We start from the raw sequence: 12,344 nt of genomic DNA, 5'->3' as shown, positions 1-12,344 counted from the left end.
CTCCTTCACCCGAATCCCGATAGCAGATGTTCTGAAAGAGCTGCAAAACCTGGACCCGTACAAATCAACTGGGCTAGACAATCTGGACCCTCTCTTTCTAAAACTATCCACCGCCATCGTTGCAACCCCTATTACCAGCCTGTTCAACCTCTCTTTTGTATCGTCCGAGATCCTTAAAGATTTGAAAGCTGCCACGGTCATCCCCTTCTTCAAAGGTGGTGACACCCTAGACCCAAACTGTTACAGACCTATATCCATCCTGCCCTGCCAATCTAAAGTCTTCGAAAGCCAAGTTAATAAACAGATCACTGACCATTTCGAATCCCAACGTACCTTCTCCGCTGTGCAATCCGGTTTCCGAGCCGGTCACAGGTGCACCTCAGCCACGCTCAAGGTACTAAACGATATCATAACCGCCATCGATAAAAGACAGTACTGTGCAGCCGTCTTCATTGACCTGGCCAAGGCTTTTGACTCTGTCAATCACTGTCTTCTTATCTGCAGACTCAATAGCCTTGGTTTTTCTAATGACTGCCTCGCCTGGTTCACCAACTACTTTGCAGACAGAGTTCAGTGTGTCAAATTTGGAGGGCATGTTGTCCGGACCTCTGGCAGTCTCTATGGGGGTACGACAGGGTTCAATTCTCGGGCTGACTCTTTTCTCTGTATATATCAATGATGTCGCTTTTGCTGCGGGCGATTCCCTGATCCACCTCTACGCAGACGACACCATTCTGTCTACTTCTGGCCCTTACTTGGACACTGCTAACTAACCTCCAAACGATCTTCAATGCCATACACACTCCTTCCGTGGCCTTCAACTGCTCTTAAACACTAGTAAAACCAAATGCATGCTTTTCAACCATTCGCTGCCCGCACCCGCCCACCCGACTAGCATCACCACCCTGGACGGTTCCAACCTAGAATATGTGGACAACTATAAATACCTTGGTGTCTGGTTAGACTGTAAACTCTCCTTCCAGACTCATTTCTCCAATCCAAAATCAAATCTAGAATAGACTTTCTATTTCGCAACAAAGCCTCCTTCACTCACGCCGCCAAACTTACCCTAATAAAACTGACTATCCTACCGATCCTCGACTTTGGCGATGTCATCTACAAAATAGCTTCCAATACTCTACTCAGCAAACTGGATGCAGTCTATCACAGTGCCATCCATTTTGTTACCAAATCACCTTATACCACCCACCACTGCGACCTGTATGCTCTAGTCGGCTGGCCTTCGCTACATAATTTTCGCCAGACCCACTGGCTCCAGGTCATCAATAAGTCTATGCTAGGTAAAGCTCTGCCTTATCTCAGTTCACTGGTCACGATAACAACACTCACCCATAGCACATGTTCCAGCAGGTATATCTCACTGATCATCCCCAAAGCCAACACCTCATTTGGCCGCCTTTCCTTCCAGATCTCTGCTGCCAGTGACTGGAACGAATTGCAAAAATTGCTGAAGTTGGAGACTTTTATTTCCCTCACCAACTTTAAACATCAGCTTTCTGAGCAGCTAACCGATCGCTGTAGCTGTACATAGTCCATCTGTAAATTGCCCACCCAATCTACCTACCTCATCCCCATACTGTTTTTATTTTATTTACTTTTCTGCTCTTTTGCACACCAGTATTTCTACTTGCACATCATCATATGCTCATTTATCACTCCAGTGTTAATTTGCTAAATTGTTATTATTCGCTCCTTTGGCCTATTTATTGCCTACCTCCTCATGCCTTTTGCACACACTGTATATAGACTTTCTTTTTTTTCTACTGTGTCATTGACTTGTTTATTGTGTAATTGGCTTGTTTATTGTTTACTCCATGTGTAACTCTGTGGTGATGTCTGTGTCAAACTACTTTGCTTTATCTTGTCCAGGTCGCAGTTGTAAATTAGAACTTGTTCTCAACTAGCCTACCTGGTTAAATAAAGGTGAAATTAAAAATTAAATAAAAAATAAGTCGGATCGCCCTAGATATGACATTAGACAAAATGCCATGATAGCGTAATTTATCCAAAATGTCCTTTGACTCTTAGGAAGTGATAGTGCCACAAACAAGTTCCCAATACGACCACCAGTTAGTGCCGCAACGGCACTCATTTGGGGAAGAAATGTAATGATGTATTTCGTGAGTGTTATGCGTTATTAACATCTAAGTTACTTCCTAGATCCACCAGCCTGTACAACCGAACGACGTGTCTGGATCAATGATCCACAACCAGGATATCCCGTGGCCATTCTTGTGGGAGTCTGCAACTTACAGAAATCCTACAAGGTTAAACCACCAGACGGGGACTGTCATGATGATCCACAAACCATGACATCCGGTGGTCATTATTGTGGCAAGTTGCAACTTGCAGAATCCTTCCAAGATTGAACCCACCAGAGGGGGACTGTCATGACTGTCCTGCGAGGATCCAAATAAGTCAGATCAGCTTGGAAATGGATGACTTCAACCAGACCCTCTCTCACCCACAGAAGGGGGGAGAAAGGAGCTGGTGGGGTGTTGACAGTTCTCACCCGGTTGTAAATCAAGGATTAGAACCTTCAGTTATCTCCCTCTCCAAATTCACACATGAATGTGCCTTTGTTTCACAGACGTTTTCCTGTGGAAACTCTAACACGTTCTGAAGCAAATACTGGAACAATATTTCTAACATAGAACGTGAGGAATGGTCAGAGATGATCAAAAGTATAATAATGTCATTTCGGTTGTTATTTTGTGACTTCATTAAAATGTTATAAAGTAAATACTTTATACTTTACTTGAAAAGTATATATACACACTACATGTATGAAGTCTCCATCCTCTATGTTGTGTATGAGATATAAAACATTATGAAAGTGTTTTTGTTAAGAGAGTGATGTGATGTTAGAAACTATAAGAGGAAATGTTTTCTATAACTTTGTACGAGTAGTCACCACCGCTTAAGTGAGGTCAGAGAGCATGTGAGCCTCACGAACCGCCCCTTTTGAATGAACTGTATAAAATGGTGGGTTAAGAATTAACATATTAGACCAGCGAGGTGTGTATCTGCAGGTCACGTCCAAAGTGGTTTGAACTCTGAAATCTCAACATGAGGTAGAGATGATGAAGTCACCTCGAGGACAATCACTGGTACGTCTGATTACCTGTCCTAAGTAAAGTATCTAGAAAAGTGAATTTAAGTGGGACCATTGTACTGCTCTCTTCAAACCATCCTATTCTACTTCTCTCATCACCAATAAGAACCATCGACACGGCTGGCTGGCCTATCTTCAAATAAGCATCTTCCAAAGCGATTGGAAGTTAGCTCTGTAGGTCTGTTCAGGACTACACAACGGGATGCCGGGCGACGGCAGAGGAGAGCAACAGTAGGAGACGGGTGGGGACCACTTTTGGACAATCAGATCCTTACAAGCATGCTGCAAAAAGGCCCAACAACCTTTCCAAGAAGGCCTGTTCCGATAGATAATACGGCGAACCAAGGCATTTAGACGTAAATACATTCATGATTTTGTGTGTGTATGTTTATCCTGTGTTGCTATTTAGTTAGCTAGTAAATAATAATTCAAGCAATTTGTGTAGTACTGATTCATAAGTAAGGATTTTTGCAGATGCAGGAGGTTTACGACTGTTCAGAATGATAATATGATGAGGTTATGATTAATAAGTTGACTGTTTATGGATGTGATAGGTAAAGACCTTTAGAGTTTAATTTGGAAGATGGTAACTCTTTAAAGAACTGCTCTCTTAGCCCCAAATCCTAATGAGTTAATTGTTACATGATTAATTTAAATTGGGTAACAATTAAACATAGTTAGTTGATTAGATCAATAACAGTCATCAGATTAATGAAAGTAAAGTCACGACAATGCACACAATAGATTAATCTCTAATTTATACAAAAAGTTATTCATATTGCTCATCAGGAGACTCTCGGCTATGTTGTGGTGGACTGTCATTACAATTGCTTCACGGCAACCTTGTCAAATTAAGTCTGCTGGTGTACTGCCCCTGAGCAAGGCAGTTAACCCACTGTTCCCCGGGTGAGGCAGCCTCCCGCACCTCTCTGATTCAGAGGGGTTGGGTTAAATGCAGAAGACACATTTCAGTTGAACACATTCAGTTGTACAACTGACTAAGTTTCCCCCTTTTGTAACGCTTGGACGTTGTGGGTGTGGAGTCAGGTGCAGGAGGCAGAAAAATGTTTGGTACAACACATATATATATATATATATATATATATATATAATAAGTACCACAAAAGAGGAAAAATGCCCAAACACAACAGGGCATAACAAATCCAAAGTCCAACACGATACACACCACGAACACAGTGAAAACACGTAACAAGCCCGCACCCAGAACAGGGTGGAGAGGCGGGCTTAAATAATAACACTAATTAACTAACAGAACACAGGTGCAACTAATAAAGACATAACTAACAGAAAAACGAAAAGGGGATAGTAGGCCGGTGACGACGACCACCGAGCGCCACCCGAACAGGGAGAGGAACTAACCTCGGCAGTCGTGACACCTTTCCCTTTTCTGAACGCACTGTCAGCATGCAGTCAAAGCATAAATGAAAACAAAAATAAATTAGCTTTTTGGTCTAGATTTAAGGTTAGGGTTAGGCTAAGGCTAGCAGCCTGGTTAAGGTTAGGCTTAAAATCAGATTTGAATAAAAGAAAATGTAGAAATAGACAGAGTTTATAACTAGCTGTGTTAACTAGTGATGTGATATACTTGGCCACCTAGCAATGGAGCAAATGATAATAAGGGGTGCAATCTAATGCTTTTTTACCAGAAAATGATCATAATCATAACAATTTGTCAAGTTCAGCGGGGTATCAAATACTTTTTTCCCTCACTGTAAAAAACTCACACATTTTTACAGGTGCACAATTGAAAACATCCTGTCGGGCTGTATCACCGCCTGATACAGCAATTGCACCGCCTGTAACCGTAAGGTTCTCCAGAGCGTGGTGCGGTCTGCCCAACGCATTATCGGGGGCAAACTACCCGCCCTCCAGGACACTTACTGCACCCGATGTCACAGGAAGGCCAAAAAGATCATCAAGGACATCAACCACCCGAGCCACTGCTTGTTCACCGCGTTATCATCCAGAAGGCGATGTCAGTACAGGTGCATCAAAGCTGGGACCGAGAGACTGAAAAACAGCTTCTATCTCAAGACCATCAGACTATTAAACAGCCATCACTAGCCCATTAGAGGCTGCTGCCTATAGGCATAGACTAGAAATCACTGACCACTTTAAAACTTATTATGGCTCAAATCCCATTAACATTGTTAAATACTTATTCTACTGAGCTTATTCTACTGAGCTTCTACTGGGATTGTTAAAGGGACCACACTCAATACTTGTTCCCTGAGACTTGCGTGATTTTCATTCACATACTCTTCCGTGCTTTCAACAATAGACAGTGCAACATTCTTAGCAACACCACTGCACTGTAACTTAGCAATAATAGATGCACACATTTCTTTAGACTGGTCTTTTGAGATATGAGACATTGCAGGTTGATTGACAAATCTAGGTCTGAATCAGAGTCACTCTCTTGCGAGGTCTCTTCAATCACATTCTCAGATTGTTGAGTTGTGGGCGTGTTGCCATCATTACTTGATGATGCTGAATATCATTCTCATAGTTTTTTATCAAGTGCTTTCTAAAATGTGCAAAACCTTTGAATTGCAATGAACATCCATCTTGAGCACATATCAAACAAAATAATTCCAGGATACAAGCCATGCAAAGCTTAAGGTGCCGAATCAATGTGCCAGCTGCACAGTGGCGTGCATTCATGGATGCAAAGGGAAGCCAGGCTTCCCCCCAAAAATTATCAATAATTTATTTTAAAAACACACAATTATTTGTCTTTTGTCTGTCTGCGTTTCATAATTTTCCTTCAATTCAAAGAGGCTGAATGTATCTCACAGGAGAAATCATCCGAGCAAACGAAACAGCGCCCCTTTGTCTCTCTACGTGTAGGCCATCTATCTGATGCTGTCTGGTCCAAACGAGTATGACATTGTTGCCGCCAGAAGGCATCTGGCCTCCCTTGACAAAGAAGCATAAAAAAATGTGCCAAGGTGATTTCATGGTGTTGAAGTTGAAATGGTGCCGGAATAACTTGCAGTAACTCTCTGTGGTTCTCAATCAATAGTTGTTTAGCGGTCTGAAAATGGTGGAAACATTAACTTTCTTGACCATGCTGTAGGTCATTAACTGTCTGTTATTATACATGCAATATGCTTTGTTGACTTCATTGAACAGAGAACAGCCCATTCCATCTCATCCCATCTCATCCCATCCCCATCCGGTTTTGTGCTAAAACAAAGAAGTGGTTGAATTTATTCTGCCACTGTGTCTTCTTATTGTCTTGGTCTTCAGGCCTATATATCACGGTCGCAAGGTATATGAATTAATTAACAGGTTGTAGAGCAAAGAATGCAATTATCCCAACACATAGGCTGAATTTTTTTTGGAATTGTGCAAGCTAACAGGCGGGCCACAGACAAATCCTTGTCACAGATGGGCTATTGCAGCAGATGACCACACCGGGTTCCACTCCTATAAGCTAAAAACAAGAAGAAGTGGTTCCAGTGGGCACGCGATCACCAACACTGGACAACTGAAGAGTGGAAAAACATTGCCTGGAACATGAAAGCGAGTTCAGTTTAGTTGAGTGGCTTGCGCAGTTCCCAGACCTCAACCCATTAGACTACAGCATCTTTGGGATGAGATCGAATGGGCTGTTCTCAGCATTATTGTCACGTCCTGGCCAGTATAAGGGTTAATTGTTATTGTAGTTTGGTCAGGACGTGGCAGAGGGTATTTGTTGTATGTGGTTTGGGGTGGTGTGTTTGTTGTAGGGGATTTGATTTATGTATTCCGGGGTTTTTGGGCACTGTTCCTTGTTTATGTATTTCTATGTTGATCTAGCTGGTTGTATGTCTATGTTTGGTTAATTGGGGTTGGGACTCTCAATTGAAGGCAGGTGTTGTCTATTTGCCTTTGATTGAGACTCCCATATAGTAGGGTGTGTTTGTCTTTTGTGGGAGATTGTTTGTGAGCACTGCGTTATTGAGCCTGCTACACTGTTGTGAGTCGTGAGTACTGTTTATTGTTTTTTTTGTTTTTCAAGTGGATGCTTTATGTGTTTTAGTTAATAAACATGAGTGTCCACAATCCCGCTGCGCCTTGGTCCTCTTCTCTCCACGACATTTTTTGTGACAACTATTGTACCACCGTCCAATCTGCAGCAACTGCGTGATGCAATTGTGTCTGCATGGGCCAACATCTCCTTGGACAACTTGTAAAACTGGCCTGAAAAAGAAAGTTCAAAAGATATCTTTGTCATGTGTTAGGATAAAGGGTGCATGCATACAAAATGATTACCTTGTTCCACTTCTTTGTTGGAATTTGATTCACATACTGAGCTCAAAGAAGTTGACATCTGCCACATACCTTGTGAAATACAACCAGATGTTCAATCAATGGCTTGAGCTGTGCTGATCTTCTGTATTTTCTTCCTTCCAGCAGGCTTCCTGATAACAGGACTAGGAAGGAAGACATGTCACTGTCCCACTCTCTAAACAAGAATTGCTGATATTAGTTTTGTCCCGCATCAAATTAACTCATCACCAACATTTTGTTCAAGTGTTTTAAGTTCCCTACAAGGACCCAAGTGAAGACTCATTGCAGGCAAAGATTTCGAGTTTGTCTGCTCTTATGGATTGTCGACTCTTATGGATTATAGACTTTTTTAAAGGATATTTGTGAACAACACCCTCTACCTCAAGAGTGTCTTACTATTCTGATTTTAATGTATTTATTGCACTGAATGTTTTTCTGTGTTGTATGTGCCTGTGTCATGTGTCATGTCATGTGTGTAATGTACCATTTTACAATTGAAGTTCCTTGCGTAAAAATATAGTACAGTAATTTTAATTGAACTTTGAATTGGATTATTCATTACCCCTTAATCTGAATAAGAACAGATATGAAAGAACAATGTAAGATGGACAGCTAATCCTAAAAGTTCACATCATAAACATACTCCTCAAACTCTGTCATACATTATGTGATGTAAGCATGTTCACCATCTGCCTTCTTGATTGTCCCAGTGTCTTCATACCCCTTCAGCATTGCTGCCCCTCCTGGTTTCGTCAGCAGGATCTCTTTGATCAACTAAACAGATTAAAACAAACATCTCCTTGATTATCAAGGAGTCAAAGCTTGAGGGCTGTGTCGAAATACACAATTAGCAATATATCGACCTGGCCCGGGTATGCTGGAAGAATATTGACCTCATTCCGACAGTAGAGGATGCCTGGTTATTCTTTAAAGCATGCCCAATTTAAAAAATTTACAACCAGGAACAGATATAGCCCTTGGGTCACACCAGACCTGACTGCCCTTGACCAGCACAAAATCATCCTGTGGCGTACTGCATTAGCATTGAATAGCCCCCGCGATATGCAACTTTTCAGGGAAATTAGGAACCAATATAAACAAGCAGTTAGGAAATCAAAGGCTAGCTTTTTCAAACAGAGATTTGAATCCTGTAGCACAAACTCCAAAACGTTCTGGGACACTGTAAAGTCCATGGAGAATAAGAGCACTTCCTCCCAGCTGCCCACTGCACTGAGGCTAGGAAACACTGTCACCACCGATATATCCATGATAATTGAACATTTCAATAAGCAATTTTCCACGGCTGGCCATGCTTTCCACCTGGCTACACCTACCTCGGTCAACAGCCCTGTACCCCCCCACAGCAACTTGCCCAACCTCCCCCATTTCTCTTTCACCCAAATCCAGATAGCTGATGTTCTGAAAGAGCTGCAAAATCTGAACCCCTACAAATCAGCCGGGCTAGACAATCTGGAGCATCTCTCTAAAAAAAATTCTGCCGAAATTGTTGCAACCCATATTGTTAGCCTGTTCAAACTCTCTTTCGTATCGTCTGAGATCCCCAAAGATTGGAAAGCTGCCACAGTCATCCCCCTCTGCCTTTCTAAGGTCTTCAAAAGCCAAGTTAACCAACAGATCACAGACCATTTCGAATCCCACCGTACCTTCTCCGCTATGCAATCACGGGTGCACCTCAGCCACGCTCAAGGTCCTAAATGATAACATAACTGCCATCGATAAGATACAATACTGTGCAGCTGTATCCATTGACCTGGCCAAGGCTTTCATCTCTGTCAAACACCACATTCTTATCGGCATACTCAACAGCCTTGGTTTCTCAAATGACTGCCTAGCATAGTTCACCAACTACTTCTCAGACAGAGTTCAGTGTGTCAAATCGGAGGGCCTGTTGTCCGGACCTCTGGCAGTCTCTATGGGGGTGCCAAAGGGTTCGATTCTCTTTTCTCTGTGTACATCAATGATGTTGCTCTTGCTGGTGATTCTCTGATCCACCTCTACGCAGACATCATTCTGTATACTTCTGGCCCCTCTTTGGACACTGTGTTAACCTGTTATGGATAGGGGGCAGTATTTTCACGGCCGGATAAAAAACGTACCCGATTTAATCTGATTATTACTCCTGCCCAGAAACTAGAATATGCATATAATTATTAACTTTGGATAGAAAACACTCCAAAGTTTCTAAAACTGTTTGAATGGTGTCTGTGAGTATAACAGAACTCATTTGGCAGGCCAAAACCTGAGAAGATTCTGTACAGGAAGTACCCTGTCTGACCATTTCTTGGCCTTCTTGATCATCTCTATCCAAAACAGGGGATCTCTGCTGTTATGTGACACTTCCTACGGCTCCCATAGGCTCTCAGAAGGCGGCAAAAAGCTGAATGGTGGCTTTGCAGGCCCTGGCTGAAAAACATTAGCGCATGTTGATAGTGGTCGATCAGAGAACAGAGACTGGAGGTGCGTGCACGAGGCGACCCCATGTTTTTATTCTTTCGTCTTTGAATGAAAACAACGACTCCCGGTCGGAATATTATCGCTTTTTTACGAGAAAGATAGCATAAAAATTGATTTTAAACAGCGGTTGACATGCTTCGAAGTACGGTAATGGAATATTTAGAAATTTTTTGTCACGAAACGCGTCGGGCGCGTAACCCTTCGTCACCCTTGGATAGTGTCTTGAACGCACAAACAAAACGCCGCTATTTGGATATAACTATGGATTATTTGGAACCAAACCAACATTTGTTATTGAAGTAGAAGTCCTGGGAGTGCATTCTGACGAAGAACAGGAAAGGTAATCAAACTTTTCTAATAGTAAATCGGAGTTTGGTGAGGGTCAAACTTGGTGGGTGTCAAAATAGCTAGCCTGTGATGGCGTGCTATCTACTCAGAATATTGCAAAATGTGCTTTCACCGAAAAGCTATTTTAAAATCGGACACCTCGATTGCATAAAGGAGTTCTGTATCTATAATTCTTAAAATAATTATGTTTTTTGTGAACGTTTATCGTGAGTAATTTAGTAAATTCACCGGAAGTGTTTGGTGGGAATGCTAGTTCTGAACGTCACATGCTAATGTAAAAAGCTGTTTTTTGATATAAATATGAACTTGATTGAACAAAACATGCATGTATTGTATAACATAATGTCCTAGGCGTGTCATCTGATGAAGATCATCAAAGGTTAGTGCTGCATTTAGCTGTGGTTTTGTTTTTGTGACATTATATGCTAGCTTGAAAAATGGGTGTCTGATTATTTCTGGCTGGGTACTCTGCTGACATAATCTAATGTTTTGCTTTCTCTGTAAAGCCTTTTTGAAATTGGACGGTGTGGTTAGATTAACGAGAGTCTTGTCTTTAAAATGGTGTAAAATAGTCATATGTTTGAAAAATTTAATTTTTGGGATTTTTGAGGAATTTGTAATTCGCGCCACGCCTATCATTGGATATTGGAGCAGGTGTTCCGCTAGCGGAACGTCTAGATGTAAGAGGTGAATCTAACCACATTGTCCGATTTCAAAAAGGCTTTACCTGGTTGGGATTGTGTTCTTCGGCTTGCAAGCCTCCCCTTTTTCCTCCAAACATAATGATGGTCATTTTGGCTAAACAGTTCTATTTTTTTTTCATCAGACCAGAGGACATTTCTCCAAAAAGTACGATCTTTGTCCCCAAGTGCAGTTGCAAACTGTAGTCTGGCTATTTTATGGCAGTTTTGGAGCAGTGGCTTCTTCCTTGCTGAGCGGCTTGTCAGGTTATGTTAATATAGGACTCGTTTTACTGTGGATATAGATACTTTTGTACCTACTTCCTCTAGCATCTTCTCAAGGTTCTCTGCAGTTGTTCTGGGATTGATTTGCACTTTTCGCACCAAAGTACGTTCATCTCTAGGAGACAGAACCCATCTCCTTCATGAGCGGTATGACGGCTGCTTGGTCCCATGGTGTTTATACTTGTGTACTATTGTTTGTACAGATAAACGTAGTACCTTCAGGCATTTGGAAATTGCTCCCAAGGATGAACCAGACTTGTGGAGGTCTACAATTTTTTTTCTGAGGTCATGGCTGATTTCTTTTGATTTTCCCATGATGTCAAGCAAAGAGGCACTGAGTTTGAAGGTAGGCCTTGGACAACATTCACAGGTACACCTCCAATTGACTCAAATTATGTAAATTAGCCTATCAGAAGCTTCTAAAGCCATGACATCATTTTCTGGAATTTTCCAAGCTGTTTAAATGCACAGTCAACTTAATGTATGTAAACTTCTGATCCACTAGAATCTGTCTGTCAACAATTGTTGGAAAAATGACTTGTGTCATGCACAAAGTAGATGTCCTAACCGACTTGCCAAAACTATAGTTTGTTAAGAAGAAATTTGTGGAGTGGTTGAAAAACGAGTTTTAATGTCTCCAACCTAAGTGTATGTAAACTTCAACTGTAGTTCTGTCTTTGAGCTGTTCTTGTACAGTATATTGATGTTCTGTATTATTTCATTCTGTATAATGTTTCATGTTTTGTGTGGACCCCAGGAAGAGTAGCTGCTCAATTATGTTCACTAATCGGTGCCCCCGTACATTGACTCTGTACCGGTACCCCCTGTATATAGTCTCGCTATTGCTATTTTACTGCTGCTCTTCTTGTTATTCTTATTCATATTTTTTTAACTGCATTGTTGGTTAGGGGCTTGTAAGTAATCATTTCACTGTAAGGTTTTGTATACCTGTTGTATTGTGAATAATAAAATGTGATTTGATTTGAAGGGAGGGCCGCCCATTTTCATTTCAGAGAGGTCAGATTTTCTCCTTGTAACCCTTATTATAAATATGTTCACTCCCTTAGACATATATGATATTGGGATTTGCTCACTATATAACACATGGACATTTCCTATAG

At 41.6% G+C, this 12,344-nt stretch overlaps 1 long non-coding RNA gene across 1 annotated transcript; it reads left to right on the top strand.

Moving 5' to 3' along the window:
- Nucleotides 1-7,094: 7,094 nt before the first annotated feature.
- On the top strand, nt 7,095-7,969 carry LOC115204879 (uncharacterized). The gene is made up of 2 exons (XR_003880500.1): nt 7,095-7,128; nt 7,559-7,969. It is a non-coding gene; the product is annotated as an uncharacterized LOC115204879 (long non-coding RNA).
- The last annotated feature ends 4,375 nt before the right edge of the window (nt 7,970-12,344 follow it).

The sequence above is a fragment of the Salmo trutta genome, chromosome 13 (genome assembly GCF_901001165.1).
Source record: "Salmo trutta chromosome 13, fSalTru1.1, whole genome shotgun sequence".
Lineage (NCBI taxonomy): Eukaryota > Metazoa > Chordata > Actinopteri > Salmoniformes > Salmonidae > Salmo > Salmo trutta.
The sequence above is the reverse complement of the archived record's forward strand: the minus strand, read 5'-3'. Positions and strand labels throughout refer to the sequence as shown.